The following is an 11,504-nucleotide window of genomic DNA, read 5'->3' as shown; positions in this document are numbered from 1 at the left end:
GGATGAAAGTTTCAGCCACTCTCGCCAGTGCAAGACTTCCTCCATCCAACCTCACCATTCAGGAGAAGAAGGCCATCACAGCCCTAAGCAAGGATCAAAACATCACCATACTGCCAGCCGACAAGGGGAGGTGCACGGTTGTGCTGAATTCATCGGATTACCACAACAAAATTACTACACTCCTCAGTGACAACAATACTTATGAGGTCTTGAGACGTGATCCCACAAGCAACTACAAGAAAAAAGTTGTTTGCTGCCTGCAACAACTTGAAAAGGAAAAAGCCATTGACCGCCCCACTTACTACCGCCTGTACCCTGGAGAAGCCACTCCATGCATTTATGGACTCCCAAAGATCCACAAAGAAGGAGTCCCACTTCGACCCATTATCAGCAGTATAACTCGGTCACCTACAACATTTCCAAACACCTCGCCACCATCTTATCACCGCTTGTTGGCATCACACCCCACCACATTGAAAACTCTACAGATTTTACTAACAAGGTCCAGAATCTTGTACTGGATCCAGATGAAACCATGGTGTCCTTTGATGTGGTTGCACTTTTCACTTGCATACCTACAACTGAGGCAGTGGAGACCGTCAGAAGACGACTACAGGAAGACGATTCCTTACTGAACAGAACCAGCTTCACCCCAGATCAGATTTGTGCACTTTTAGATCTCTGCCTTACCACAACATATTTTAAATACAATGATGGATTCTACAGACAGAAGCATGGATGTGCCATGGGCTCCCCAGTGTCTCCCATTGTAGCCAACCTTTACATGGAGGAAGTGGAAAGTAAAGCTCTTGGTTCTTTCAAAGGGACGGCACCTAGCCACTGGTACAGATATGTAGATGACACCTGGGTCAAAATCAAAACCCGAGAAGTAGAAGCCTTCACTCGTCACATTAACTCAGTGGATAAATACATACGTTTTACCAGGGAGGACACCAGAGATAACAAGTTACCATTCCTGGACTGTGCGGTGCTTATCGAGGAAGATGGAAGCCTCAACATTGAAGTTTACCGGAAGCCCACACACACAGACCAGTATCTCCTCTTTGACTCCCACCACCCTCTGGAACACAAACTTGGGGTGATCAGGACCCTACAACACCGTGCGGAAAGTGTTCCCTCTAAGGCAGAAGGGAAGCATAAGGAACACACACACATTAAGAAAGCCCTCAAAACATGCGGTTACCCCAACTGGGCTTTCATCAAATCAGCTAAGATGCACAGGAATGAAGGCCAAACACAAACTACAGAGAATGGGAAGGACAAGAGGAACAACATTGTCATCCCATATGTGTCAGGCTTGTCAGAGAAACTCAGAAGAATTTTCTCCAAGCATGACATCTCAGTATACTTCAAACCAAGGCACACCCTAAGACAAAAACTGGTTCATCCCAAGGACAAACCCGCCAAACACAAGATCAGCGATGTAGTGTATGCTGTTCAGTGCAGTGAAGAGTGCTCGGACCTCTACATTGGTGAAACCAAACAGCCTCTTCACAAACGAATGGCACAACATAGAAGAGCCACTTCGACAGGACAAGATTCAGCAGTACATCTGCATCTGAAGGAAAAAGGGCACTCTTTTGAGGATGCCAATGTCCACATTTTGGACAGGGAAAACAGATGGTTTGAAAGAGGAGTGAAAGAAGCCATCTATGTCCACTGTGAACAACCATCATTGAACAGAGGAGGTGGATTACGTCACCAACTTTCCCCCGCTTACAGTGCTGTCCTGAGCTCCCTTCCCAGACGTCTCAACCCCCATTCACACCTTTGTTCCAGTGACCTCAATAGGCCACAGGAAACAATGGAGCGGAGTCCTAAGTTGGTTTCAACTGAAACCACTGATTAAATATGACCCACGCCCCCTTCACACCTGGGCACATGTGTTCAAGCACATGATCAATAGAGGGTCATAACCACCTCCAGGGGACTACGCCCACAGGGGTTTAAATACCTGGGTCTCTCCACCATTTGGTTGAGAACTGAAGAAGCCTTTCGGATGAGAGGTGAAACGTCTTCAAGAAACAAAAAGAAGTCCAGTCGCCTTTTTCAAGCTCCAGAGACTACTATGACCTGGATAACTGAGAATCTACACAGACATATGTAAGGTATGGTACGTACGGTATGTATGGTAAGATACGTACAGTACATACGGTATGTATATTTATATATATTGTTAGATGCCACAGGTATTTACCTCTGTGACAGCTACTCCGTTTCATAGGGTCCAGATCACTTTCATCAGTGGGGTATTACCCTCTCCTGCAACTCAGTGACACTACTTAAGCTGTGACGGGGTGACTCATCTGGCTTCTAACCACTAATAATCCTAACCTCTGCCCCGCTTCCTCTATACTCCAATGCCGCTGATCAGGAAGGCTTCCACAGTCGACCCCGAAATATAGTCCGAATTAGTTGTAGTGGCTCATCCCTTGATCAGTGCACTTGTTACTGGCCAGATTATTTTATCGGCTCAGACAGTGAGCCCAAGGGACATAAGTAAAGTTGAAGTGGATTACTAACGACTAGTGTGTCCAAACAGAACCAGATGTTGTAGCTTGACTTGCCTAGAGTTTTACTGTTGCATGGATGTAGATGTACCGTTAATGGGGAAAATAATTCTCAAGAGAATTATACTGACTTTTTAGAGTCAAATTTTATTATGCAGGTTTCAGCTCAAGCAGTTTGCATTTAGCTCAAAATCAATTCTTAATCAATTCTCCAAATTCAACAATCAACTTAGAATTTAAGTTTCAGAATCAAAATGAATCAATCACAGAGCATATCTTTCAGAATTACTAGATCTGAATCAGGATGGTATACTTAAGAGCTGGGTTGTTGAGGAAGGGGCTTGAAAATATCCAATTGGTTAACATCCTATTTTGGGAAGAAAGGACTTCAAGTGAGTCATTCGGCCGAAGCGACCACACCCGATGTCCAGTCCGTTGCTGCCGCAGTGAAGTGGGGAAAAAGGAGAAGTCCAAAAAGAAAGATGTTGGTTTCTTCTGTCAACTGTCCTCTTTTATAGTCCTTACTGTTATGCAGAAATCCTCCCTGAAATCCAACAGCCTAGGTACTTCCAATCTTCAACTGAAAATACAGGGAGAATGCACTCAAAACCATTCCAAGTCAATTAGTTGTCCACAGCTGGGTTGGCCCTGTCCATTCTGCAGATCAGTCCTGGTGCTGGGAAGGGCTCCCAAGATTCTCTTACTTCTGTGCATCGCCTTTTATATTTTAAATCTAAGACACATCCTAGTTTTAAAACATCATCATGACAAATTATCACTCCAATGCCCAGCTTCCAATTATGGTATTTGACTTAACCATTACTTCATTTCTCGTAATACAAGGCCTGTTAGGTACTTTCCATCTAAAGCTATTTTCAGCTTGTTTTTCCCCTCGGTTCCTACTGATTCCTAGGCAACAGGTTTCAGTTCCTCATCTTACCCTGCTCAGTGATTCTCCAAGATTTCACAATTTCCTTAACTTGTTGTGCTTTAAAATCATTTCTGTGTTATACACATTCTTATCAACTTAGAAATCATACAGATTATTTGTTACATTCCATAAATCAATTTTCATTTTATATAACTCAGAATTATGATTGTCCATATAGCACCAGGCATAGGCCATCGAATAACCAAGGTCTCAACCTCAACTGATTTCATATATATATATATATATATATATATATATATATATATATATATATATATATATATATATATATATATATATATGTATAAATATAAAAATATAAATATCTAAACATTTATAATATATGTAAGGTATGGTATGTACGGTATGGTTTGTACGGTATGGTACATACGGTATGTATGGTATGGAATGTACGGTACGTACGGTAGGTACAGTATGGTATGTACGGTAAGATACGTGCGGTCTGTATGGTATTGTATGTGAGGTACGTATAGTACATACGGTATGTATATTTATATTTCTATGTATCTATTAAAATATAAAATATAAAAAATATAAATATCTAAAAATTTATATGTAAGGTATGGTACGTACGGTATGTGTGTACGGTATGGTACGTACGGTATGTTTTAATATATTTCTATATATATTTATTAATATATAAATATATGAAAAATAAAATATAAATAAATATATAAAAATTAAAAATATTAATTGTAAATATATATTTTTAATGTATATTTTATATTTATATAAATATAAAAATATGAATAAAAATACAGTATATACCATACTGTATTTTTAATAATATTTTTGTATGGTATGGTACATACTGTACGTACATATGGTATGTATGTTGTGGACTGTACGTATGTACGGAAGGTATGGTGTGGTTTGTACGGTATGTGCCATACATACGGTATGTGTGGTATGGAATGTACGGTACATATGGTAGGTACAGTATGGTATGTACGGTAAGATATGTACGGTATTGTATGTAAGGTATGGTATGTATATTTATATTTACATATATGTATAAATATATAAAAAATAAATCTAAAAAATTTATATATATATATATATATATATATATATATATATATATATATATATATATATATATAAAAAATATAAATATCTAAACATTTATAATATATGTAAGGTATGGTACGTACGGTATGGTTTGTACGGTATGGTACATACGGTATGTATGGTATGGTAAATATGGAATGTACGGTACGTACGGTAGGTACAGTATGGTATGTACGGTAAGATACGTGCGGTCTGTACGGTATTGTATGTGAGGTACGTATAGTACATACGGTATGTATATTTATATTTCTACGTATTTATTAATATATAAAATATAAAAAATATAAATATCTAAAAATTATATGTAAGGTATGGTACATACGGTATGTGTGTACGGTATGTTTTAATATATTTCTAAATATATTTATTAATGTATAAATATATGAAAAATAAAATATAAATAAATATATAAAAACTAAAAATATTAATTGTAAATATATATTTTTAATGTATATTTTATATTTATATAAATATAAAAATATGAATAAAAATACAGTATATACCATACTGTATTTTTAATATTTTTGTACGGTATGGTACATACTGTACGTACATATGGTATGTATGTTGTGGACTGTACGTATGTACGGAAGGTATGGTGTGGTTTGTACGGTATGTGCCATACATACGGTATGTGTGGTATGGAATGTACGGTACATATGGTAGGTACAGTATGGTATGTACGGTAAGATATGTACGGTATTGTATGTAAGGTATGGTATGTATATTTATATTTACATATATGTATAAAAATATAAAAATAAATCTAAAAAATTTATATATATATATATATATATATATATATATATATATATATATATATATAAATATCTAAACATTTATAATATATGTAAGGTATGGTACGTACGGTATGGTTTGTACGGTATGGTACATACGGTATGTATGGTATGGAATGTACGGTACGTACGGTAGGTACAGTATGGTATGTACGGTAAGATACGTGCGGTCTGTATGGTATTGTATGTGAGGTACGTATAGTACATACGGTATGTATATTTATATTTCTATGTATCTATTAAAATATAAAATATAAAAATATAAATATCTAAAAATTTATATGTAAGGTATGGTACGTACGGTATGTGTGTACGGTATGGTACGTACGGTATGTTTTAATATATTTCTATATATATTTATTAATGTATAAATATATGAAAAATAAAATATAAATAAATATATAAAAATTAAAAATATTAATTGTAAATATATATTTTTAATGTATATTTTATATTTATATAAATATAAAAATATGAATAAAAATACAGTATATACCATACTGTATTTTTAATAATATTTTTGTACGGTATGGTACATACTGTACGTACATATGGTATGTATGTTGTGGACTGTACGTATGTACGGAAGGTATGGTGTGGTTTGTACGGTATGTGCCATACATACGGTATGTGTGGTATGGAATGTACGGTACATACGGTAGGTACAGTATGGTATGTACGGTAAGATATGTACGGTATTGTATGTAAGGTATGGTATGTATATTTATATTGACATATATGTATAAATATATAAAAATAAATCTAAAAAATTTATATATATATATATATATATATATATAAATATAAAAAATATAAATATCTAAACATTTATAATATATGTAAGGTATGGTACGTACGGTATGGTTTGTACGGTATGGTACATACGGTATGTATGGTATGGTACTTATGGAATGTACGGTACGTACGGTAGGTACAGTATGGTATGTACGGTAAGATACGTGCGGTCTGTATGGTATTGTATGTGAGGTACGTATAGTACATACGGTATGTATATTTATATTTCTACGTATTTATTAAAATATAAAAAATATAAATATCTAAAAATTATATGTAAGGTATGGTACGTACGGTATGTTTGTACGGTATGGTACGTACGGTATGTTTTAATATATTTCTAAATATATTTATTAATGTATAAATATATGAAAAATAAAATATAAATAAATATATAAAAACTAAAAATATTAATTGTAAATATATATTTTTAATGTATATTTTATATTTATATAAATATAAAAATATGAATAAAAATACAGTATATACCATACTGTATTTTTAATATTTTTGTACGGTATGGTACATACTGTACGTACATATGGTATGTATGTTGTGGACTGTACGTATGTACGGAAGGTATGGTGTGGTTTGTACGGTATGTGCCATACATACGGTATGTGTGGTATGGAATGTACGGTACATATGGTAGGTACAGTATGGTATGGACGGTAAGATATGTACGGTATTGTATGTAAGGTATGGTATGTATATTTATATTTACATATATGTATAAAAATATAAAAAATAAATCTAAAAAATTTATATATATATATATATATATATATATATATATATATATATAAATATCTAAACATTTATAATATATGTAAGGTATGGCATGTACGGTATGGTTTGTACGGTATGGTACATACGGTATGTATGGTATGGAATGTACGGTACGTACGGTAGGTACAGTATGGTATGTACGGTAAGATACGTGCGGTCTGTACGGTATTGTATGTGAGGTACGTATAGTACATACGGTATGTATATTTATATTTCTATGTATCTATTAAAATATAAAATATAAAAAATATAAATATCTAAAAATTTATATGTAAGGTATGGTACGTACGGTATGTGTGTACGGTATGGTACGTACGGTATGTTTTAATATATTTCTATATATATTTATTAATGTATAAATATATGAAAAATAAAATATAAATAAATATATAAAAATTAAAAATATTAATTGTAAATATATATTTTTAATGTATATTTTATATTTATATAAATATAAAAATATGAATAAAAATACAGTATATACCATACTGTATTTTTAATAATATTTTTGTATGGTATGGTACATACTGTACGTACATATGGTATGTATGTTGTGGACTGTACGTATGTACGGAAGGTATGGTGTGGTTTGTACGGTATGTGCCATACATACGGTATGTGTGGTATGGAATGTACGGTACATACGGTAGGTACAGTATGGTATGTACGGTAAGATATGTACGGTATTGTATGTAAGGTATGGTATGTATATTTATATTTAAATATATGTATAAATATATAAAAAATAAATCTAAAAAATTTATATATATATATATATATATATATATATATATAAAAAATATAAATATCTAAACATTTATAATATATGTAAGGTATGGTACGTACGGTATGGTTTGTACGGTATGGTACATACGGTATGTATGGTATGGTACATATGGAATGTACGGTACGTACGGTAGGTACAGTATGGTATGTACGGTAAGATACGTGCGGTCTGTATGGTATTGTATGTGAGGTACGTATAGTACATACGGTATGTATATTTATATTTCTACGTATTTATTAAAATATAAAAAATATAAATATCTAAAAATTATATGTAAGGTATGGTACGTACGGTATGTGTGTACGGTATGGTACGTACGGTATGTTTTAATATATTTCTAAATATATTTATTAATGTATAAATATATGAAAAATAAAATATAAATAAATATATAAAAACTAAAAATATTAATTGTAAATATATATTTTTAATGTATATTTTATATTTATATTTATATAAATATAAAAATATGAATAAAAATACAGTATATACCATACTGTATTTTTAATATTTTTGTACGGTATGGTACATAGTGTACGTACATATGGTATGTATGTTGTGGACTGTACGTATGTACGGAAGGTATGGTGTGGTTTGTACGGTATGTGCCATACATACGGTATGTGTGGTATGGAATGTACGGTACATATGGTAGGTACAGTATGGTATGTACGGTAAGATATGTACGGTATTGTATGTAAGGTATGGTATGTATATTTATATTTACATATATGTATAAAAATATAAAAAATAAATCTAAAAAATTTATATATATATATATATATATATATATATATATATATATAAATATAAAAATATAAATATCTAAACATTTATAATATATGTAAGGTATGGTACGTACGGTATGGTTTGTACGGTATGGTACGTATGTATGGTATGGTACATATGGAATGTACGGTACGTACGGTACGTACGGTAGGTACAGTAGGTACGGTAGGTACAGTATGGTATGTACGGTAAGATACGTGCGGTCTGTACGGTATTGTATGTGAGGTACGTATAGTACATACGGTATGTATATTTATATTTCTACGTATTTATTAAAATATAAAATATAAAAAATATAAATATCTAAAAATTATATGTAAGGTATGGTACGTACGGTATGTGTGTACGGTATGTTTTAATATATTTCTAAATATATTTATTAATGTATAAATATATGAAAAATAAAATATAAATAAATATATAAAAACTAAAAATATTAATTGTAAATATATATTTTTAATGTATATTTTATATTTATATAAATATAAAAATATGAATAAAAATACAGTATATACCATACTGTATTTTTAATATTTTTGTACGGTATGGTACATACTGTACGTACATATGGTATGTATGTTGTGGACTGTACGTATGTACGGAAGGTATGGTGTGGTTTGTACGGTATGTGCCATACATACGGTATGTGTGGTATGGAATGTACGGTACATATGGTAGGTACAGTATGGTATGTACGGTAAGATATGTACGGTATTGTATGTAAGGTATGGTATGTATATTTATATTTACATATATGTATAAAAATATAAAAAATAAATCTAAAAAATTTATATATATATATATATATATATATATATATATATATATATATATAAATATCTAAAAATTTATAATATATGTAAGGTATGGTACGTACGGTATGGTTTGTACGGTATGGTACATACGGTATGTATGGTATGGAATGTACGGTACGTACGGTAGGTACAGTATGGTATGTACGGTAAGATACGTGCGGTCTGTATGGTATTGTATGTGAGGTACGTATAGTACATACGGTATGTATATTTATATTTCTATGTATCTATTAAAATATAAAATATAAAAAATATAAATATCTAAAAATTTATATGTAAGGTATGGTACGTACGGTATGTGTGTACGGTATGGTACGTACGGTATGTTTTAATATATTTCTATATATATTTATTAATGTATAAATATATGAAAAATAAAATATAAATAAATGTATAAAAATTAAAATATTAATTGTAAATATATATTTTTAATGTATATTTTATATTTATATAAATATAAAAATATGAATAAAAATACAGTATATACCATACTGTATTTTTAATAATATTTTTGTATGGTATGGTACATACTGTACGTACATATGGTATGTATGTTGTGGACTGTACGTATGTACGGAAGGTATGGTGTGGTTTGTACGGTATGTGCCATACATACGGTATGTGTGGTATGGAATGTACGGTACATATGGTAGGTACAGTATGGTATGTACGGTAAGATATGTACGGTATTGTATGTAAGGTATGGTATGTATATTTATATTGACATATATGTATAAATATATAAAAAATAAATCTAAAAAATTTCTATATATATATATATATATATAAATATAAAAAATATAAATATCTAAACATTTATAATATATGTAAGGTATGGTACGTACGGTATGGTTTGTACGGTATGGTACATACGGTATGTATGGTATGGTACGTATGGTACATTCCATATGTACCATACCATACGGTATGTATGGTATGGTACATATGGAATGTACGGTACGTACGGTAGGTACAGTATGGTATGTACGGTAAGATACGTGCGGTCTGTATGGTATTGTATGTGAGGTACGTATAGTACATACGGTATGTATATTTATATTTCTACGTATTTATTAAAATATAAAATATAAAAAATATAAAAATCTAAAAATTATATGTAAGGTATGGTACGTACGGTATGTGTGTACGGTATGGTACGTACGGTATGTTTTAATATATTTCTAAATATATTTATTAATGTATAAATATATGAAAAATAAAATATAAATAAATATATAAAAACTAAAAATATTAATTGTAAATATAAATTTTTAATGTATATTTTATATTTATATTTATATAAATATAAAAATATGAATAAAAATACAGTATATACCATACTGTATTTTTAATATTTTTGTACGGTATGGTACATACTGTACGTACATATGGTATGTATGTTGTGGACTGTACGTATGTACGGAAGGTATGGTGTGGTTTGTACGGTATGTGCCATACATACGGTATGTGTGGTATGGAATGTACGGTACATATGGTAGGTACAGTATGGTATGTACGGTAAGATATGTACGGTATTGTATGTAAGGTATGGTATGTATATTTATATTTACATATATGTATAAAAATATAAAAATAAATATAAAAATTTATATATATATATATATATATATATATATATATATATATATATATATATATATATATATATATATAAATATAAAAAATATAAATATCTAAACATTTATAATATATGTAAGGTATGGTACGTACGGTATGGTTTGTACGGTATGGTACATACGGTATGTATGGTATGGAATGTACGGTACGTACGGTAGGTACAGTATGGTATGTACGGTAAGATACGTGCGGTCTGTATGGTATTGTATGTGAGGTACGTATAGTACATACGGTATGTATATTTATATTTCTATGTATCTATTAAAATATAAAATATAAAAAATATAAATATCTAAAAATTTATATGTAAGGTATGGTACGTACGGTATGTTTGTACGGTATGGTACGTACGGTATGTTTTAATATATTTCTATATATATTTATTAATGTATAAATATATGAAAAATAAAATATAAATAAATATATAAAAATTAAAATATTAATTGTAAATATATATTTTTAATGTATATTTTATATTTATATAAATATAAAAATATGAATAAAAATACAGTATATACCATACTGTATTTTTAATAATAT

The sequence above is a fragment of the Archocentrus centrarchus genome, chromosome 8 (genome assembly GCF_007364275.1).
Source record: "Archocentrus centrarchus isolate MPI-CPG fArcCen1 chromosome 8, fArcCen1, whole genome shotgun sequence".
Lineage (NCBI taxonomy): Eukaryota > Metazoa > Chordata > Actinopteri > Cichliformes > Cichlidae > Archocentrus > Archocentrus centrarchus.
This window is presented reverse-complemented; position numbering follows the sequence as displayed.